This window comes from Numida meleagris, chromosome 2 (assembly GCF_002078875.1).
Source record: "Numida meleagris isolate 19003 breed g44 Domestic line chromosome 2, NumMel1.0, whole genome shotgun sequence".
Lineage (NCBI taxonomy): Eukaryota > Metazoa > Chordata > Aves > Galliformes > Numididae > Numida > Numida meleagris.
Window position 1 is genome coordinate 5,379,177 of NC_034410.1, and position 23,778 is coordinate 5,402,954.

General features: G+C 40.3%; 1 protein-coding gene across 11 annotated transcripts in view; it reads right to left on the reverse strand.

Annotated features, from left to right (window-relative positions):
• Positions 1-23,778, reverse strand: part of XYLB (xylulokinase) — a 134,708-nt gene that overhangs the window by 74,369 nt on the left and 36,561 nt on the right. The window lies entirely within an intron of this gene.

A 23,778-nucleotide genomic window follows, 5' to 3' on the forward strand; every position in this document is an offset into this window, starting at 1 on the left:
ATTAAGATACAACTCCACTGACAATTCAACTTCATTGACTTCAGCAGCATTATGCAGCAAGGAAAACTTTGGCTCATGAATGTTAAAGACTTATTTGGGAACAAGCTGATCAATAGTCATAACAGTGCTATAGTATATACACATTGACAAGCTCACATGACCTCTGGAATATCTGCACTTCTTGTAGAAAGACTGCAGAGCTGCAATTGCTTATCAATTTTGTGATTTTTTTTTTTTGAGACATGGATCTCCATTTGACAGAATATTTTGATGAAGCCTGGGCTAAATTCCAATGGCAACATATAAAAAAAATCCACAACTCAGCAATAGAGTTTACAGTAAGGGGTAAAAAGCAGCAGATTTAGATCTGAAGTCTTCATAGATGCAGACTGAATAATTTGGAACAACCTTTCTGTGAATGCTTTTAAGGAAAGAGGGAAGGCCAATGAGAAGAAACGCTTAAAATTTATTTGGTCAAATCTTAAAATGCACTTGAGGAGAAGTCCTCTCCTGAAGACAGTCTTATTTGAAGTAATCCTTGCTATCTCTCTGACTTGCATAAATCCTTGGTTCTGAATTCATTCCTTATAGAAAACATAAGTTACCATGAATTAGTGAGAAAGGAATGAGAATGACCAGATGGCTCGAGCACCTTTCCTACAAAGGAAAACTGAGGGAGCTGGGCTTGTTCAGCCTGGATAAGAGGAGGCTCCAGGGAGACCTCACTGCAATCTTTCAGTATTCAAAGGGAGCTTATACACAGGAAGGAGACCAACTTTTTACGCAGTCTGATAGTGATAGGACAAGGGAGAATAATTTTAAACTAAAAGCAGGGGAATTCAGAATAGATGTTAGGCAGAGGAAATTCTTTACTCAGAAGGCAGTGAGGCACTGAAACATGAAAGCTGGAACCAATGTGACAAATAAACTGATTCTCAAAAAACACTCTGAAGTAGAATTTAGAGGAGACACCAACTGGACAGTTGAAATCTAGCCATTACATCTAGCTATTTGAAAACCTACCTACAGAGAGCTCCAAAAATGTTAAAGGTCAGAACAGATCATCTGCTTAAAAGAGGTCACAGTTTTAACACAATGATCCCACCATTCAACTCAACACTACTTGTTGAAGGACAATAACCTGAAGAGGACAGAGAGTTACAGATGAAAGACGAAGTGACAGAGAATGTATTGTGATTACTGGCTGTTTTCATTTTTAATGACCTTTACAGTTAAATATTTGCACTTTTCCCATCATTTAGATTTTTAAACTTCTGTTTGGTTGATCTTTGTGGCTTCGGCCTTCCAATTAAAAGATTACCACAGTCTTGGTAATTACAGACTACAATTAAACTGCATCTTATCTTTCTTTTTGATAAGTATATTAAGTTCTGCTACTCATTAAAAGGCTTATTCCCAAGACCACAAATCACTGATGCTTAGAGGCACTGGTGCACTACCAGTAGTTTGCAGAAATGTCTTCACCACTAAAACCACTATCAAAAAAGAGAAGAGTCAGTAAGAGGATTAAGAACATCTACCCTAGAATTCTATGTTGCTGCATGTAAGTCAGTTTTCCTATCCCAACATCTAGCAGGAAGGTATCAGTGTATGAAACAGGTTGTGCAGAGAGGTTGTAGAGTGTTTTCCTTGGAGATCTCCAAAAACCACCTGGACATGGGACTGGGCACCCTGCTCTGGGTTGGCCTGGTGGAGTAGAGTTTGGAGCAGATGAACTTTAGAGATCTTTTCCAACCACAGAATGGTTTGGGTTGGAAAGGACATGACCTTTAAAGGTCATCTAGTCCCAACCTTAGCCATTCTGTGAACAACTACTAATTCATCACAGAGAACTTTTTGTCAGAAATTGGCCAGGTTTCTTAGGAGAACATGCAGACTTTGAAGGTCTACAGCACTGAACACACACTATGCAGAGTTCCATGGGAGGAGGTCAGGTGCCCTGTGGTCCCCATTGCAGAAAGCCCTAGAGCTGGGAAAGCTCAGCACTAAGCCATGCATCAGTACCCACAGGAACACTGGAAATGCAAACTTACAATTCCTACTTCTCAGTTCCCTGAATCAGAGGTGAGACATTTAGCCAAAGTCAGAGCCACGCAGGATATTCCCAGAAATTGGTTAAATAAATAAAGTTATCGCTACCTTAGGCTTTTTCTATTAACTAAAAAAAATTATTTTGTTCAGTGTGCTCTCTTGCTAGCACCGCAGCACAGCTCAGCATTTCCTCAAAATATTCTGACACGTGAGAAATCTGTGCTTGAACCTCAGCAAAATATACACACCCTCATGCCTACCCAACTCTGACGTGGGTAATCACCACATGGCTTTACAGACCATGAAGCGGTGTATAGCACTTGCTGCTGAGTTATTTAGAAACACAAACACATCACCATTTCATTTTTAAAAACTATTTGTCCTCACATACAGCAATATTCAGCCTTGCAAATCTAAGGGTAGTAAAAATTACATTGGTAAATCAACAGATGACACCAGCCATTGAAGGTTAAAATGGGAAAAGCAAGGAAGGAGATAAATGAGCTGCCCAAGGTCACACAAAATCAGTAGAACAACCAAGAATAGAACAAAGGCCCCTTCATTACTTAGATCACAAATGCATTCGATTCTGCATTAGTTAATCTGCACAGTCTGTGCATCAGTAGAAAGGCATGTCCACAGGAGAAAATACAACAATAATCAGCTGCAAGTTCAGCATTACCTAAAGCCACAGAATATAATTAAAAAGTACGGGGTGCAATGATCTGACCTTAAATTCTACTTGTGGAAAGAGAGGAAAGAACATCCTACCAAGCATTTTGTTTTTAGAGAAACCCAAAGCACCACAAACTTTGGGAAAAAAAACATCATGAGATCAAGATTTGCAAACCAGATCTCAAATCTAATTTGTGTCTTTTTGTGTCATCAAGAGACATTAGCAAAGGCCTACAAACAACAGGAAAGGGTCAAGGTCCAAGCATTACCAAGTCATTTTGGTATTTTTTTCACAAGATTTTTCAAAAGAGGTATTGCATTTTTGGTCCTTGTGAATGTTGTCCTGTTTTCTATTTAGTGCTGGTGAAGAACTTCTTTCTTTTTAATACCTCTTACTCTTCTCAATATACATGTAAATAAGCTACAAGTTATAAAGTACTTGGAAATAATAAAACCAGCTGATAGGAAGGGTACACCTGCTCAGAAAACCAGCAGACCTGCTTTGTTTTATTTTGCTTGCTCAGAAAAGTTGCATACACCAAGAAGGGAAGCAAACAGAGCGAGCTGAAAACACTTGCTCTTTTTTCTCCCTATAAAACAGTAAAAAAAGAACAACTCTGATCCTCCACATGTGACCCTGGTGGGTCCCTCCACTGCTGCGAGCCTCCTTCCCCCAGCACCAACTGCTCGCAGCACCGGGGACCCTTGCACCAGCTGAGGCTCCGAGCCCTGCTAAACTCCTCCGTTATTAACAAACCTCCCACTTTCCAAGTGGATTATCTATAAATGCATTTTGTGACCTCTGGCAGACCGGAACTAAACAGAGAGTGGAGTTTTTTCTCCTTTAACTAAAAAAAAAAAAAAAGAAGGCTATATAAAGATGAATAGAGAGAAGCAATTAATATTTCCCAATAAAAGTCATGCTGAATGCGAGAATTGCTATGTTTCTCGGGGTTTCTGAGCAGAAAGGTTCCAGGTAGCTGTTCATTCAGGGCTGGGCTCATGTAAATTGGGTGCTGTTGCCAAGCAACAATAGGTGCTAAGGAATGAAATACAGGCTGCAGAAACCTAATAGCCTGGAGAGAACAAGAACTACAATCTGAGATTTATGGCAGATATAAAGGGAAAAGAGTCATTCTCCCACACACAAAGAACACAGATACTTCATTATAAATGTCCTTAGCATGTTTTTCTAAGGCATGATTAAGTAATAAAATCCCCGCTCCACCCCAAATCTAACAGGTAATTATTTTTTTAATGTTTTGTTCATTGCGCTTTCTAGAAAAAGATCTTGAGAAATTAGCTACCAAGACAAAAGATAAATTTAATCCAAAGAGCTCTTTTGCCCAAGAATAATGTCAGCTATCCAGACTGAGCTGCAACTGCCAATCAGCTCTCCACTTCCCCTTATGTTTTTGTACCATGCTCATTAACATTGCAACTGATCATCAGAAATTCTCTTTAAGCTTATTAAGATTTTAAAATATTTTTAGCAAGTTAATTAGAATACATTAACAGAGCTCATCTGTGTTCACCCATCATGCATATTTTATTTTATTCAGGCAAATTGTTTTTAAAGGAAATATTAGACCCAGGAAGGGTACACTGTTGGGTACCAAACAATACAACTCCTTTGTGCGATGTTTCATTCCCAAACACCCTGAAAACTTCATGCCACTGGACAGCGGGGAAATTTTCTGATGGCAAATTGTGGGGTGTTTTTAGTGCCTACCTTATCCCATTCCCCACCAGCTGCGAGTGGGTACTGAGACCTGATAGATCCCTGTGGTGCTGAACATCATGTTCCTGCACCACTCCCAGGGCTCAATATAAAGCCATCAATGGGACTTCTATGGGAACCAATGGCACTATAGTGGGAACCGAAGGAACAGATGAAGTACAGCTATGGGGATGGAAAGAGCCCCTTCAACCCTTCACTCTGTGGTTTAACTGTCCTCACAGATTCACAGCTTTCTTTTTTTCTTTTGAGTCTCTGAAGATACCATTTTACCTTAAGGAAAGGAGCTCAGCATGATGTGGCACAGGTTCCTAACAGGAAAAGGTGCACGTGGACTTGGCAGAATAGCAAGAAAAGCTCACCAAGAACAAGCCTGAAATACACTTTGCTTTAGCTAGAGTTATAAATTCTTCCCTTTAATGTGCACTAAATGTCACCAAATTCAATCACATAAAATTAAATAACAGTTTATGAGGAAAAGGAAAACAGCAAAACCTACCTTGGGGTATTTTGGGCATGCCACTTCCAGAATTTTACACTAGTGAGATAAAATCCATCACCAGACACTGAAAAGTAACTATAATAATACTGTAATAAGGCGTTCCTCAAGACCTACTATTCATTCACTCAAGCCAATCAGATATGACATGGTATATTTCAAACTGTTCCTTCAGACTCCATCTGGCCCCAAACCTTCCTTTCTAAGGATGGATGGAGCCCTGCACTAATTTTATCAATCATTCTAAGCAGTTACTTTTAAAAGTCTGCTTATATATAAGGATGAACAAAGTTTGCCAACCTCAACCTCGGTTCAGATTCTGCACTCTCACTGCATTTCAATTAACCTAACACAGACTGCAGAGCTGGCATATTTGATTCAGACAGCAAAGAAAACATCCTCTGAAAAGCAACAGGTCTGAAAGCTTTTGATGAGCGATCACAGAATTCCTATCAAAACACACACTGCAATCTCAGCCACCACACATTTCAAGATGTGCATCATTAACAGTCCGATTTGAAGGATGTCAGTAATCTCTTTGACAATCTATAAAGTTCTTTATCTCCATGACACTTGCTCCTTTTAACCAATGATCATTATTTAGATGTGTTTTACTCCTGTTACCTCCCCTGAGATGTTAACCTCTCCAATTCCACCAGCTGCTCTGTTAAGAACCACCACCCCACTCATCACGCTTCCTCCCACTGAGGAACCCCAGAACTGGCAGCGCTTCTTTCAGTTCTTGGCTGAACACATCAACCACACCAGCGCAGGGGAATTTTAATCACAGCTGGGCAATCCTACAGCAAACTCTTCCAGATGCCAGAACAACTGCATCAGTGAGTGGAGTCCCTTCTCTCTGAAAATATCCCTATCGATTGCATCAGATACAGATAAAGCTACCTTGTCATAGCCTTTTCCATTTATTTCTGCATTCATTAATCAACTCAAGCATCCAAAGCGCATGCTCCAGCCTACCCTTTCTCCTCAAGCTTTCCTGGGCAAAAGTTTTGCTTTACAAAGGAATTCTCTGCCTCAGAAAGCCAGAAGAGAGATCTCACCTCCCTGCTGCAGTGCTGGCAGCAGGCAGCTGCCCTGGCCAACACTATCAACAACCCATGAGTTGGCATTAACACAAACTATGCTGGTTTATTTTGTAACATTTAAGCAGAAATACGTCCTGTCCTAGGGAAAGCATTACCTAGAAATCAATGCACGTTTTTAACAACATCCTAACTGCAAGAGAGTAAAGAGTAAATGAGCAATGAAGGCGAGCTGACATTTTAATATCATTTGGAGTGACCAAAGACACTGAAATATGTTTACAGTTAAGAGTATTCACACACACAAAAAAAAAAGTACAATAACATGCAATTTAACAAAGCATACATTCCCTATTCTGGTGAGCACGCATTGCTCCTAGAATGGAAATCACGGTTCGGCTATCCAAGCCAGCACAACATCAGCAAATCCTTATAATAATCCTCCTAGAGCTGCATCTGTAGAGCAGCTACACTCAAGCACACGCCGACCTCAGGAATTTAATGAGAACCTGAAACTCCCCTGTGCTTACAGAAACTTCCCTGCTAACCCAGCCATGCCCAGAACACCCAGAATGCATTACGCACCCCAACTGCTGCTGACTCTCCTTCTCCTCTAGGCAACTCCCAGCTACCTTCAATTGAAGAGCTGCAAAACTCCTGGCCATCTGTGCACAGAGAATTCATGACCAATTCTTTATGAATTCTTCTGCCAGAAATGCTCCGCCGCCATCTAAGCATGCAATTGAAGTATGCAAAAAGAAGCTACTCACCTCTTCCACTGAGTGACAAAAGGCCAAGGAAATGCTTCCCCAGTCTGGGTACATCCTCTGGTTCCTCAAGTTCATCACATACAGATAAATATGGTGTGTTCTGTGTCCCATTCACATTAAATTCAACTCTTACATAAAACAGCAGCCAAAAAAAAAATGGACAAGATCTTTTCCCCAATTCCTCACCTTTAACACATTAAGTGGCAATAAAGGGTGCAATGACTTTCCAAGGGCATGTACCTGCTTCAATTATTCATCAGAAAACTGACTCAGGCACCACAGTATTAAACAATATCCAAACAAAGTAAATTAAGGGAAAAAGGAACAAGCGAGGAAAAAGAGCAATCGTGGTGAGAGAAACACACGGGCATCCATTTCAATCTCCTTGTGTATTTGAGTATCTCTATACATGTTGCCCCAAAAGTAATACCCACTATTTATTTTCATGGAAAACACAACAGATGCCAAGACCACAATAGCACTATTAGATAGAGCAAATTTGCAGCTACAAAACATTATTTTCCAACATAGGCACAACCATTAGTTCTGCATTTTCACCAGCAACGAACAAGAAACTGCATGCCACGCTTGTAAACTTCGGCACCAGGAGAGGTTTCACTGTCTCATGCCTGCTATAGCAGCACTGTTGCAAGAAAAACGTTGACCATGGAGTCTGTCTTCCACTGGCCCAAACTGATGAAAATCAGAAGATGTCCAATACAGGCTGTATGATGGGAGTGGTGGGACAACCCAGCCGAGACTGGCAACGTGCTGCACCAGTCCTGGATTGAGTTGCTCTTCATTTCATGGACTAACAGGTGTACATGAACATCTGGAACATGGTTTGCCTTTAACATCACTGTCACCACTGCTGAAACGCACCACCCACCATCTCACTGCGCTCACATCCACTGTTTAGTCTCCATAAAGGTTCAGCAAGCATCAACGAGTGTGAATGGGAGCCATTTTTTCTGCATGGAATAATTCAATTCCACATCTTTGGCAGACTGCCCCTCCGCTGCCATCTGTCATACAGCAACAAAATGTAACGTAATGTTGTTGGGAAGGTGCAGCCTCTACTGCCATCCCACCAACACCCGCCTCCAACATCATGAGCCAACATAATAAAATAGGAGACATTACTTTTTTCATGGAAGTACGAGGGCTGCTCCAAAAGAAAAGGCAGTAAAGTAATAGAGCAATTATTATCTATTCCTTTTGGTACTCTGACTAGGATCTTGATACAATCTCACCATGTCCAGAATACCCTAACGGTGTTATTTTCACCAATAGACACTAAGAAATTTCTGAAAAAAGGAAGTTTACACCTTTCTGGACAATCAAATCTTACTGCAGGGAAAACACCTGTTTAAACAAAGGCCTTATAGAATGAAAAGGCATGGAATTTAACCCATGAATGATTCTTGTTTATTCTAAATTACGAGCCTGAAATATCTCATTAAAATAGTAACATGTTAACAGAAAGATATTGTAACACAAATTCTAGTTATTTCCCCATAAAACATGAATATCTCATTAAAATAAAGAGCATCTGATTTTATTCTGGACCAAAACAAACATCTTTCCAATCAAGACATCTAGTGGATTGAATGCAATCCACCTTGTAAGCAGGTGCCACTGTGTTATATTTTCATCCCAACTGCTGCGAATAAGCTAGAAGAAAATGACAAAGTAAATTGAACAAGAAAGTGTCTGATCTTGATGAATAATTCAATGAAGCAATGCAACAAATACCGATTTTTTTCTGGTCAAGGCAGTTTACAACTGTCCTCTGCTTAGAAAAATGACCTTCTCATTGTAATTACGCTTTCGACTTTAGGTACTGAATCACAGTCTCCGCAATACTTAAATTCCAGTTCCCAGTTCTGATGCTGATCTCAAAGCACTCTATTCCTACTATAAATCTAACCTTTCTTTAACAAAATAGTGCTCCAAAAGTAATGCCTCCTATTATTTCCATGGAAACTACAACAGCTGCAAAGAGCACAATAATACTGTTTGACAGAGCAAATTCTCAGCTACTAAACACTGTTTTTCATCATAGCCACCACCATTAGCTATATATCTTCGCCAGAGATGAACAAGAGCCTGCATGCCACGCTTGTAACAACCTGCACAAGCAGAGGTGACCCACTGTCAATTTCACCACTGCTGAAACACACCACCCATTGCCTCACTGTGCCCACATCCACTGTTTGTGTCAGCCTCTACTGCCATCCCACCAACATCCACCTCTGACATCGTGAGCCAAGATAATAAAATAGGAGGCATTACTTTTGGAGCAGCCCTTGTACAACTACTGGACATCTTCAACTGCGATATGAGGCAACCTGGGCATTGCTCTTTGACAATTTTTCTCACTTCTTTTGGGTCTTAAAAAGCATGAGAGTATCTTTTAATAGAGGTCATAGAGTCACAGCCTGCAAATAGACTCGAGCCATGGTAACTGCAGCAGGAGGTACTAATCAAGGCAGGAACAATGTCATCTGCAGGGACAAGGCAGCTCAGTGGACACCTGAATTTTTCTTGCTGCAACAGTCAGAACTTGAAAGCTAAGGACTTCATGATCCACACTGAGGATTATCTGAAGTCTAACAAAAGCACATTTTATCTACTTTTCTGTCTGTTAAAAAGTATTAGAGTAGATCTACAGTGGGAAAGCAGGATCAGGATACAGCTGCACTGTATTTCTGCCTCACAACATCACTGACATCTTACATTACATTGGGCAACCTTTCTTCTCCCTTATATGTATGTAAACAAGCAGTAGGAACACCAAATGTAGTGGAAATAGGATTTTAAAAAGTACCTACGAATCAGCAGACTGTCCATACAGCCAGAGATCCAGGGAAATCCTACCTACAGCTGTGATGCAACACGGCTTATTCAGGCCCTTGTGCAATTCATACCTGGCCTATCAACATTAGAACTGTACACTACAAGATCATAATTCAAAAAATGCTTTTTTTGTCTTTCCGCATTTATTTCTCGCTAGTTGTGCTCTATTTCTTGATGCACAATCTTATAACCAAAATACGTAAGAAAAAATCCAGTTTACAGTAGATTACTGATCTGGATGGAACAACAACAAATAAAGAGAAGGCAAACCAACAAATGAACCCTACCAAACTCTGTGATATGAGATACAGTGAGTTGGACTGGCTTAAATGCAAGCAAGGACACAGGCACTCAGGTGCATGCTTTCTGTCCTCTGCAATATATCAGTATCTGTTGCTCATGAACACTCAGATTACATTTGGCCAGTTGGCAGCACTTCTTAACACCCAACAATCTAATAAAAATATATTTTTTCTCCGTGCTAGACAAATCTGCCCACCTTCAACCTCCGCTACCCATAAAACACACAATTTATTCAAGTACCTTTACTCAGAGTATAATTAACCTTTTCAATGTACAAAAGCTTCTGAGCCTCTTAAATGAACAAAGAGCTATTAATGAACAAAAATACTTTCCTGATCAAATGTTTAATACTGGTTCTGGGAATACAGAGTACAATATTACCACACATACGCTGTATATTATTCAGCATATGGTTAACATATCTACTTCCAAAAGGGTTCTGTTTCCTAAATATAACCATATTACACTGATTTTTATACACCATAAGGATACTTTAGTCAGGTCACTGTAGATTTACACTGATAATAAAAAATGGCACAACACAATCATGAAAAAGAAAAACCCTATTTGCCCTAGTTTTAAGCCAAAAGATGACTTGTAAGAGGAGAGCAAGATGAATTTGATTTTATTAATTTCAAGGTTAAACTGCATGGAACCTTAACATCACACCCATGGACATAAGTTTTCAGCACACGGTCTGTGAGCCCTTGGCAGCCCACAAGGTAAGAAAAACAGGTCTGTTGTCTAGGAGACTTGAATTTTCCACATAAGAGGACCAATGCTACACTGAAAAATTTATGGAACCCACAAATGTTAAGTCTGAAGAGCAGTGACCAAGAGGAAAGAAGGTACGCGAGTTGTTCTCATCTTCCTTTCCCCAGTGCTAATTTCTTACAGGGATGAAAGACCAGAATCAGACTGGAAGGCTCAAATTCCCCAGTGCCCCACATCTCGTTCATGTTGTGCACTTTCCATCAAGGCAAATGCTAGCTTTAGTTCTGTAATTTTAGCTGTATTTTGAATCAAAAGATGCACTGAATTTTGCAGTAGTACAACTGTTGATCACACTCTGTCTGGTAACAGAAGCCCTGTCAGATATTTAGGTTTAGTTACCAAAAACCACCTTCAGGGAGTACAAACATTTCCCCTCTGGCATCCTGTCAGTCACAGCAAATCTGTAAATAAACTGTCAAACTCCATTCCAATCATTCCTGAATCTGCAAGGGAAAAAGTAGTAAAATTGGTGCAGCTGGTTGTAGTCCCTGTAGAGCAGGGCTGATTTCACAGCTTTAATATGGTTCACTACTTCACAGCAAGTCCGATCTGATATACAGCATGCAGAAATGAGTGACACCTTTGCTAATCATTTTCTTAAACTTATCACACGTGGAGGTAATAATGGATGCAATGACTTTTCAAGGGCACGGACTGGTTAATTTTTCAACAGCAAACTGACTCAAGTTCTGCAAAATCAGAAATGCACTAAGACACATTGTAAAGGTATCTAAATTATGGAGAATCGCAAGAAAAGGGAAAAACAAAGCTCCAGTAATGGGAAAGAGCGTTAGACTCTTCTTATAGCAGCATATGCAAAGTAAAAATGCAACAGCTGCAAACAAGCCAAGGATCTAACTAGAGATGCTGGCTATAGCAAAGACTAATTAAATAAAATGGAAATCCTATGCATTATTACCTAGAACATATTGACACCCTTGTTTTATAATTCATAACTCATGAAGCAGTTCTGAGAGATCTGGTCAAGAATTTTTCTGCAAGGTTTTTTCTTTTTTGTTGGATCATGACAGCTAATCAAAGAACTTTTCAGAGCCAGGACAGAAAACAAATAACAGGAGAAAGATCAGGAAAAGAATAGGCAAACATTATCACCCCACTGCCTATGGTCTCACCTAGTATGTAAATAACCTACTGTAGAGCTGGAAAAGATCCTGAACCAGGGTCTGCTTTGTTCTACGTATTTTCCTTCCCCATCAAGTTGTACAAAGCCATATTGTCTCTCTGGACCAGTGAATATTTCATAAGAAGTAGAATAGCCCCAAGCAGAAGACAGACTGACTCTAACCCCAATAGCAAAGGCACAGGCTTGATTTATGTCAAATCCAGGTTCAAGACTCAGTCCTGTTATCAGTTAGAAAAGAGATTTCAGTTGCCGTCTCCAGAAGGAGATGCATCTTTCATGATTCTTCCCAAAAGCTCCCTGAAGTGTAATTTTAATTATGAGACAGTTTGAAAACAAATTTTGAAAGCACATAATGTCTTGTGAAATAAAATGGGTATTTGATTGCACACACTCCCTTATTCTCCCTGTTCCTGGGACAGGCAAGCAAAACTTTTCATGGCAATAGCTGAATACAACCTTGGAAAGGATTAGGGTGAGTTGCTAAGGTCAGCATGAGTGCAACGAGTATGAAAATGAAAAAATAGTTAGAGTTCATGTATATTCAGATTTCTGCACTCAACCTTTTTTTTTTTCTAGCTGAAAAGTTGACTGTCCGAAAGGAGAGGAGTATGCAATGCATCATGATTTATCATATGTGCCCTGGCTTCCTATGCACTACATGTGTCAGATCTAACATACCATAGTCGTGCCCACCAGGACTATCAGCTTCTATTTCCTTCCATTATTTCCCAGAAGAAATAATGGAAACGCTATCCCACATCTTCCCTTCTACCACACAGACTGTCAATGGTTTAATACACTATAATACAATATAATTACAATTTAAGATGATAAATCCAATACAATGAGAGAGAATGTCCAAAAATCAAGGTAGGCCTTACTCTACTACCGACGATAAGACAACTGGGGAGCGAGGTGCTGCCAGGACGAGAGACGGGCGGCAAGAGAGCGAGGTCCCATGATCTGCAAGCTTTTATCTTTCTCTCTGGCCGGAAAATTGTAACAGGGTCGCAAAGTCCCCTGGGGAATGTAGTAATCCTTCTCTTCTGAGAACCAGGTACATTCACTACATGATGTTATGATGTGGAATACCAATAACCGAAAATCATAAAACCATGACACATACACAGAAGCAACAATTCCTGCCCTCAAGGTTGGATACTTGGAAAAATTTCTTCTCTGAAAGAGCTGTCGGGTGCTGGAAAGGGCTGCCCAGGGAGGTGGTGGAGTCACTGTTCCTGGTAGTGTTCAAGAAACGTTTAGATGTTGTACTAAGGGACATGGCTTAGTGGGGAGATATTGGTGGTAGGTGGATGGTTGGACTAGATGATCTTGGAGGTCTTTTCCAACCTCGGTGATTCTAAGAACCACCAGATTGATTTCTTCTCTCTGCATGTATCCAAGTATCTCATCTAAGGCACAAATAAACCACCAGAAACCTGAAAACATCAGCAACTCTGGACTAGAACCCTGAACTTGTTGGTGCAAGTCCCTAGTAAGTTTTTATCAGAGAATTAACTACAAAAAAAAAAAGAAATCTCCAGGCTTGAATCTTATTTACCATATAACAACTGAACTAGTTTATAATCCCAACCTGATAATAATCAGTTCATTCTCAGAGCACCCTTAACAGATAGAAATTATCATCCTCTGTATTTTAGAGGTGAGAATCTGAGATAGAATAAAGCTGTTCACCTAGATGAATTAGGACAGTATGTCAAGTCTCCAGAGCATGAAAGCATCTCCTAAATCACATCACCTTTTCATTGCGAACCATACTCAACGCTTCGCTTTAAAATCAATGAGACATCAAATCCAGCCTGCACACTTCTTTCCATCCAGAAAAAGCAATGTTGTTTCAACTTCCAATAAGAAACAAAATGGTTTATTGGATTGTCCTTACAGTATAAGAAAATTTACTTTGCGTACAGCAATTTCAGCCCTAAAAGTCTACTGTGAAATACAACGCTCTGGCAGTAAGCACAGCAAAGCACAACTCGTGACATGACATGACCCCAAAGATAACAGCTGACAGAAAGGGGACTTAGGTAAAATAATGCAATTATCCCAATGGGAGTTGCTCCAGGGCACCTGTGTTAACTCCCCTGCCAAAAACATTTTCAACTCTTTAATGGCTTCAAATGATAAGAAAATCTCTGATGAAAGAAAAGTCCACAAGGCTGCACCTGCAAAGAAGTATTTTTAAGAAAAATACTCCAGATACAGAGACAGAAGCAATTAAGAACAAAAGAAAAATGCGTACTGCTGTCTTTGTTTTCACCCAAGCTGAACTTCCCCTGCAATTGAATTGCTGGCTCGCTGGGCAGCTGGCTGATATCCCGAGCCATGAACAGGAAGAGCTTGTCTGGGAAATCAGCACAAACCTCAGGCTTGTTTGTTTGGAAATCAGCCCACGCAAACACTTGCCCACACATACTGACCAAGGTCTACAGCATATTGTGACGAAGTATCTAAACCTGGCGATGAAGGACTGAAGCTCTGGATGCCTTCTTCATCTCAGTCTTGGAAAGATAGTGGAGCAAATCCCCCTGGAAACCACTTCCCAACATGGTGGATGAAAAGGTTAATGAGGTCAATAAGTATAGCTTCTAAGATGAGGCGACAGCAATTAATGTTGTTTATCTCAGGTTTAGCAAGGCTTTCGGGACTGTCTTCCACAACGTCCTCAGTGACAAACTGACATAGTACGTATTAGTTAAGTGGTCAGTGAGGTGGACTGAGATGTGGTTGACCTGCTGGCCTCAAAGGCTGCGATGAGCAGCATGAGGTCCAGCCAGAAGTGACTCGCTAGCGGTGCGTCCCAGGGATCAGTACTGGAGACTGATAATGTTCAATACTCACAACCCCAGGTGACGGGACAGAGTGCATCCTCAGCAAGTTTGCAGACCATACAAACCTGGAAGTGGCTGATAAGCAAGAAGACTGTGCTGCTGTCAGAGGGACATCAACAGGCTGAAGCAACCTCATGAAGTTCAACAAATGGAAACACAAAGTCCTGCACTCAGGGAGGAACAACCTCATGTGCCAGTACAGGCTGAAAGCCAACTGAGTGGAGGCCACCAACTGTAAAGCTGCTTGGCTGAAGACAACCTGAGGATAGAGGTGTCCAAGAAGTTAAATACGATCCAGCTACATGTCCTTGCAGCAAAGGCGGCCTAGAACATTCTGGGTTAAATTAAAAAGTGTTATCAGAAGGTGAAGGAAGCACTGCACAGCACAATGAGACATCTGGAGTCCAGTTCTGCCTACCAGGGGTCTGGAATATCTGACATACGAGGAAAGGCTGAGAGGGATGGGAGCATTCAGCCTGGAAAAGAGAAGGCTCTTGTGGGGATCTTGACAATTGCATCAATACTTCTAGAGGATCAGGGATGGAACATGTCAAGACAACAAAGCCAGATTCTTCTCAGAGCTGCCCAATGACAGGACAAATGGCCATGGCCGCAAATTGAAATAAAAGGATTTCTTTTAAACCTATAAAGTGTTTTTTTTTTTTTTTAAACTGGTAAATAAACTCTTGAGAACACGATAATTACTCTGCAGAGTAGAAGCTTGTGAAGATAGCCATCTCACTGTGTAGGAAACTGGCCCCAAGTAAGACATCTGATTTCAATGGTAATTATATGAGACTAGTGCATCTTTACAACTTGTAAAAATCTAGTCACAAAGATTTAAACAAGAAACTGACCTGCCTAAAGCTTCAGATCCCAATATTAGCTAATTTTTAATTATAGAATTGAAATAATTTTCTATTCCCTACTAGACTCTCCATCCTTTTCAAGTTTCCCAAATAACATTTCATCAGAAAATGGCACATCCTAGCAAGCATAACAGTGTGTTTCTTCAGAGAAGCGAAGGACAGAATATACAGCCAAGACATGACTAAATTAATTTTGAAAATCTCCTGAATTTAAAGTGCCTGGTATTTAACACTGTGATAACTGCAGGGAGGAGAGGTGTCCATACCCTTGTAAGGAGGAAAGAAAAGGAAGCACTTGGCTACTGCTGAGAAACAGACAGACGGACAGATTTACTTGACATGCTCTCTGGAAGCCCTGCAGGCTTCATCAGTAGTGCTTGTAAGGCCTTTGAAGTGTAGCTGTTGCACAGCTTGTAAGTCCCTTCCTCTGGAGCTACGACGTTGTGGTGTTATAAGCTACTTAAGCTCCTTACTCCAGATCTAAGCAAACAGCTTGACGCACTTACAAGCTTCACTCCCTCTTATTCTGAAGATTTTAAGCTGCTTAGCTTACCGCCTTCAACTTTCAAATTCCTACAACCAAATCCTACCCAGGCACCACGCAGCCACTGTTATTAGCCCGATTCTCCTCTTTGCTCAGGATTCTGACTCTCTCATGCCAAGTCTACAGCAGAGCAAAACGTACTTTTATAAACTCTGCCCTTACAAAGTCACAGCCAATATGCGAATGCCTACTGTTTGGCAGCTGTCACCTTGCAACTCCAGTATCCACAGTTTTCCTGTGAACCCATCAGGTTTTCTATCCTAACAAAGCTTTCTGTCAAGGAAGTCTATTAAATATTTTTGTTACGATTTTCAAAAAATCTGCACAGGCATAACTTTGTTCTCATAAATGCGAGCTTTTACTCTTAATTTCAGATTCAGTAGGATCTGCAGAAGCTGTGGAAGAAAGGCTGCCTATAAAGTGAAGATGAGTTTCATCTAAATCAAGCTGGTAGCAGACTACTGGCATTTACAGTTAATAATGTTACAGGAGAACCTTTAAACTAAGAAGTGCAGGAAGGCTGGCACAAATGGACATGACACATTTTCTAAGCCTGAAATCATTATAACTCTGTATCCATAAATAAAAGATAGGACAGATATTAATAAATCTGAATAAGAAAGCACAAAAAGTAATCCCATTTCAAGTGCCACTATGCAGATACTAGAAATCTAAAAAAAAAAAAAACAGAAAACCTTTAAGTATTTGGTTTTCAATGAGGGTATTGACAGAAGCAGCATAGTAGTGAAAGGCATACAATCATTACAATGCCATAAAATAAAAGAACAATTTATATTGCAATTTATATTGCAAAGATATAGAAAATCACAGAAGTGGGAGTACTGCTATACATCAATGAAAATCCAAAGTCAGAGCAGACAAACAAGTCGATTGTACTAACTTGTAACATAATCATAGAGAGACTACAGTTATCCCTGCATCAGTTAGGGTAAACATCATATTCATATCTACATGGTATATATGCTTCACGCTATGTATAGATGTTATATATGCTGCACCTACTCAAGAAAGCTAAAAGAAAAGGAGCAACTCTTGACCTGTCTCATCTTAAGGAAAAAAAACACATGGGTTCAGAAAGTTACTACTGATGAACACTGCAATAGTTACCATGAAGTGTTTAGATACTTCGGTCTAGGAAGAGCCAATAAATCAAAATAAGTAAATAAATAGAAATCCACAAGAAAATTATAATATTTCAATGAAGTGGAGTAACATAAGAAAGAGAAAGTGTATTAAAAATAAAAGGCAGTAGCCAAAAGCCTAAAACACTCACAAAGCAACACAGACTACTCAAGAATAACGTATGAGTAAGCTCTCAATTTGAGATGCTGGAGGACCCACCCCAGATTGAGGTGCCAACAAAGGAGGCATAAGAACAAACCAATGAAATGAATAAGGAGAAACGGATAAGACCTGATGTCATCCATGCAAAAGTTGCACAGCAATCAAGTGTGAAAATGTTAAAATGCTACCTGCAGAATATAGAGCCTACTACTAAAACCCTCGTACCTTAGCAGCAAAGGCATTTGCTGATGACAAACATGACGCCGACTATTAAAGAGTTCTCCAGGTTAGACACTGTGCGCTTTCAATAATGGAAATCCATACTGTGCAAAGTCAGAATCATTACGTACTCCAGTGAATGTGATGTAAAGGAGAAGATTCAGGGTCTGTAATTGAAAGCCCTGCCAAAGTGATTTCATGAACACCCAACAGGCTCTTTAGTACTACCTTTGAGCAAGGAGTGGCAAATTGTAACAATGTCATGAAAAGACTGGACCAATACACTAAAATTTAAGCAGCAAGTGCAACACTGAAATTTTTATAAAAGGAATAAAGCCAACAGAAAACAGTATTATGCCTTCTCTTAAATGCAAGATTAGCCTTTGTTTGAATAATCAGTGCTGGTCGTAATATCTCAAAAAGAACAAAACAAAGAAGGAAACTACAGAGAGAGGGACAAGGTGGACTGAAGGCATGGGACAGCTTCCAAAAAGACATGAGTAAACCTTGATCATAACTCTTCAGTCAAGAAAAGAGACGGTTAAAGGGATACCAGAGGGAGGACAGAAAAGCAAAGCATTCAAGGAGGTAAATACGGAATAACTGTTCATTGTTTCTCATGGTAGAAATTTATGGAGAAGCAAATGAAATTATCAGGTGAACTGTTGAACACAAACAAAAAAAAGGACTTCTCACACAATGCACAGCTCAACTGAAGTGCTCAGTGCTACAGGATACCATGGGTGCCAGAAATCTACATGCTTTTGAAAAGCAATTAGAGAAGTTCATGGGAAAATGTCTGTCAACAACCATTAAATGGAAAACCTCAGGCTCAGGAAGCTGCTGAACTGAAGAGCGGTGGAAGCTGGGAGGATACAATAGCTGTTGAAGCTTTCCTCACGTGTTAGAGATTGCCACTGCCAGAGGACTCCAGCCTTGCTGTTCTTTTGGCCTGACCCACGATAGCCTTTCTTAACCTTCACCAACAATAGCAAAACCATTTCAGTGTTGAGCACTCTTGAAAGAGCCTCCCCTCAGATTTCTGCCACTTGGGAATGAATGCCTGAAACTTAGTTCAAATTTGGACCAGCTCTAAGTCACTCTCAATGGGAAAACAAACTGCATGATTTTCCTTTCACCATCACAGAAAACATGGAAGTACTTTACACTAGCTGTTTAAAAACTCCACCATCAAGCCAACAACTAAGGCAGACACAAATCTTGCAAAAGATACGACTGCACCATGTCTAAATTTCAAAATATAGACATTTTCCACCTGAACATTTTTGTTTTAAAAGTTATGAGAAAGCATGCCTTACAACCTCTATTATTTTTATCATAATTTCGGAGATCATGATAATCTTGACCTTTTTTTCCACATCCTAAGGTAATTTCAGATTAATCTTCTCTAACTAGAGCTATAGTTCATATGCTGTATGGCATTTGATATTTTGATGGCTGAGAAAACATCTCTCTGCAAAACGTTATTTAGGCATGCATTTAGGTGTCATTGACCTCACAGGTACCGAAGCACTTCCTTGCATTAAGCGTTTCTAATCCAGACGGCACCAAGAGTCAATGCAAGCTGAAAGCCTGTACTTCAGCCCCAAGACTTTCAGTCCATAATATCCTACTCAAAGGGCAGCTGGTCAAAATTCAGCTTCACCTTTTTCCACTATTCTGAAGGGCATAACACAATAAAGCTAAAAGAGAAAGCATTCTCTGTTTGTCAGAAGTAATTAAGCATGTCACTGACTTTCTGTAAAACTCAGGAACCAATTGGGAAAAGAGCAGTATGTTTCCTCATCCATCTGAGTGACAAGGTCAGAGCATTCCTCACTTTCTTGGTTGCATCTCCATCACCGACTCTGTTCATCATGCTGTAAATTAATCTGTAAAAATTTGGATAGAGTACCTACAGTAATTAGCTCTATCTGTCCAAATGAGACAAAATGAGATGGGGTGGCAGCTGAGGGCTCCAATTGGCTTGTGAATGCTGAATGACAGAACTAGGTCAATATACCTACTTGATTCAGAAAGAGAACAACGCCTTGTCTCTAGCTACGTTTCTGAGACAAGATTTCAAGATCTTCAGTTACCAGGAGGCCAGTATTGAAATCCTTTATACTTTCATCCCTCTTTGTGAAAATCTAGGTTTGTATATCCAACTAGAAACCCTCATCAACCAATGTACAAACACCATCTCACATTCTCCAGTCATGCAGCTCAGCAAAGAGTATCTCTGAAGTCTGCTATCAGTTCTTCCTTAGGTTAGATGTTAGGAGAAAATTCTTTACTCAGAGGGTGGTGAAGCATTGGAACAGGTTGCCGGAAGAAGTTGCGAATGCCCCATCCCTGGAGGTATTCAAAGCCAGGTTGGATGGACCCTGGGCAGCCTGATCTAGTGGGTGGCAACTCTGCCCAGAGCAGGGGGTTGGAACCAGATGGGCTTTAAAATCCCTTCTAACATAAGCCATGATTCCTGATGCCTCTGCTTCTCCAGGCTAACCAACCTCAGCTTCACCATCTTCTCTGCTCAGGGAACTCACTCTAGCCCTCAACCACTTTGGTAGTCCTATGCTGCACTTGCTACAGTTTATCAATGCTTTCCTTGGATTTACTGGCCCAAAAGCAAGCGCAATACTCCAAATGTGATCTACCACGGGCTGAATAAAAAAACATGGATCACCTCCAATAACCTGTCTGTGATGTTGTTTACAATCCATAAGCTACCAAGCCTTCCTTGATGCAAAGACACACTGCTGGCTCATTTTTGTCTAGACTGCCCAGGTTCCTTGCAACACTTTCCCCCAGCCTCTTATCAGCACAGGGAGTTACTGTGCCTCAGGTGCAAGACCTCTCATTTTTCGTTGTTGAATTTGATGAGGCTCCTGCCAGATAATTTCTCTGTTTAACATGCAACTTATGTGATTTATTCAGGTCACAAGCATGAGCTTATCATCATATCAGAAGATAATCCTGGAGATAGAGCTGAATGTGTAAAACAGGATTAAGTGTAGATAGAATGAAGTAGTGTGATGTACAGCTCGCCTCTTTGGTCTTTTCTCGTTATGTCATTAAGACCTTTCTCAATGTTTATATTCACAGCAACTTGCACACTGGAGGTCTCTACAGGAATAGTTCTCAATTCTGGGAAACTTAGCCCAAGCTACATGCCTCTGCCTAAGGGATTTAAGCAAGGAATTGTAAAGCAGACACTGGGTCAAAAATGACATGACTTAGTTTTCTTGATGGATTTTTTGTTGTTTACAGTTGGTTGGTTTTTGTTTTTTTTTTTTAAACCTAGAAGTCACACACAAGTAAGAGTGAGGAAGGAGTTACAACTAATCTGTGTGTACTTGTATTGATATTAATATACAGATATGAACAAAGTACATTTCAAGGTTAAGTAATTTCTACTTCTAAGAGCAGAATAGCAGGACACCAATGTAACATAAAAAGCCATCTCAGAAGCTTTAAAAATAGCCTTGCCCCTGAAAAGTGCTCCAAAACAACTTCCCCAGGGTTATTTACTTAAAATTATTAATAATACTCAAAAACCTATGCATCTTCCTTTGAGTCTTTGTCAGTACCTATATATTAGACAACTGCAATGTTTGCCATCTAGAACCATTTGTGATTTTCATGCATGAGTGGCTCTATAAGGTCAGGAAGAGGTTAATGTGTAGTCATACAAAAAGGATTTGGCAAGAAAGAGGAGGAAACACTGCACTTCAGCTGAAGAATATGCTTTTCAGCAGATGATCATGCTAGAACATCAGCTATTTTTTTTTCCTAGGCAACAAGGGAAGTACACAACTAGATGCCCCTTACCTTGGCAAACCAAGCATTATTATTTTCAGAAAACAGAAGGGAATAAGAGTATCTTCTCTCAGTACAGAGTGGGATTTGGTAAAGGATGAGCCGGTGTCCTCTTAGGATCTGGACATACCTTTTTTCCCCTCTCTCAGTTACAACAGAATTTTAAACATGCCGGGAAGGAAACAGTTATTCCATGCTGTTCTGTAGCTGAACCATGAATCAAGATCTGAGGTATCAATTTACCCTCAGGATCTTTTGTTGCACAACTTAATTTACCTTTCCTCATATGTAAACCTGGTGTCACCTTACTGTTTAATATTGAAAGTTATTGACAAAGGAAATGCTGATTCATGAAATAGAGATCTTGTTCTAACGTATTCATGTGAAAACAAATGAGCCTGTGCCATTGCATGGTTCTTCCTCTTGCTCACATTTTATTTCAGCCCTGTCAGAATTTCCAGTGGGGTAAGTGAATCCTGAACAAATTCTGCAGTAAGTTCTCAGTCATGGGCCAATGAATTGGATTTCAAAGAAAAGCTTCATCCTTCGTGCAATAAGAACTATCCTTGGAGTGCAAAAGGACACTAACACTTACAGACCGCAGCAAAACTCTCTCTGGAATTATGGAATCAGGAGGCAGTGGGCATGGCCCCGAGTCCTAGAGCGTTAGGACACCACTCTCAGACACATGGTCTGATTTTTGGGTGCTCCTTTGTGAGTCCAACCCCTGGCTTCAATGACCCCTGTGGGTCCCTTCCAGCTCAGGATATTCTGTGGTTTTGTGATACAGCACATTCTGCTCTATATTTGCTGTGGCAAAATCCTGATGAAGATTTATACTCTAATTCAGCACTACTTATCTTCACTACTCTTACATCTGTAGCAGCTTGATTGCCCAGGCTGCTCCCTGAAACTGATCAGCTCCTGCAGCATGGTGCTATGTGGGCAGAGGATTATTCTGGAAGTCTGGTTATCCTCCGACAGCAAGACGACTCAAGTTTGGAAGAAGCATCTGAAAACGTCTGCGTAAAAGCATTTTCAAAAATCTCTCACAAGAGGAGGCCTAGCAGCGTCAGCCTCAAAACCACAGCACATCTCCCACCAGGCAAAGGTCATTATAGCTTTCCCAAGAAACTGCTCATCCACTGCAAGCAGGCACTCAACATCACCCTCTCCAAAGATCCCAGCATGATATATTCAGTGTTATGGGCACAGCTCATCCCCAGCTCTGCAGTGCGGCACTGCCACGTGTGCTTGGCTTACCCAGCCCTGCAGCAAGGCCTACCCTTGCTCAGTGTCCCACATGGGACTGCCACAGAGCACATGGAGCAGCATAGGGAACAACTTGGAATAATCTAGTTCTGGTACTAGAAAATACACTTCAATTATTTTTGGACATTTTAATCCTACAGGGAGATAAATCATCTCAAACCAGCATTCTCCTCAATAGCTACTAGTATTTTAAGTTAGCATAGCAGAAGCCACTGAGCATTTATTCAGGTGAACTCATGTATGTAATGGAGTTGCCTTTAGCAACTCTCCCCTGCTTCTGGGCCTCCTGTGACCACGATGCCTAAAGTTCACCTTTATCCTTGTCTGATGATCACAGCTGGGCAGGAGTTGTAAAACTTCAGACTAGAAGGCCTCACAGCCTCCACCAGACACAGTGCTGGCAGGCCAAACAAAGAGGAAAAGCAGCAAGAGGTTTATTGTAGGACTGCCATTTTCCTAGCTCTTATTGAGCCAAGCATTTAATCTGATGTATTACATTTAATGAAGAGTCAGGAACTTGCACTGCAAGTAACAGATCAGATATAATTGGAATTTGTTCCACACCACTGGCCTCCATATATCAATAAAAACAATAACCACATTGGATTTTGGGCTCACTTCATTTGCATTTCTTAATTTAGTGTTTAACTAATTTAACAGTAGTAATGATTTAATTCAAATTAAAATCTAAGGAAAATAAAACCATTTTTAAAAGCCATTAAAGATTTCATTAAGTTCCATCTAAATTAATATTAACTTTCTTAGCATTTTCTGTAAAGGATTTTTTTCCCTCTTGCCACTGAAACAAACATAAAGTTTCCTATGTGCAGTCGAGCTTTAGACAAACCTTGTTAGATTTATTGGTATTATTTTAAATAATTAATTAATATACATTAGAGTTATTCAGAGGAAAAGCACAAAAATGGCAGGAAAATGGATGAAGTTGTTTTTTTTTTAAAAACACAGCATTCCGCTTCAGTAATTGTTCTGAGCCTCTTCTGTGGAGCTCTTAGGCATACACCATCCATTAGATCGCAT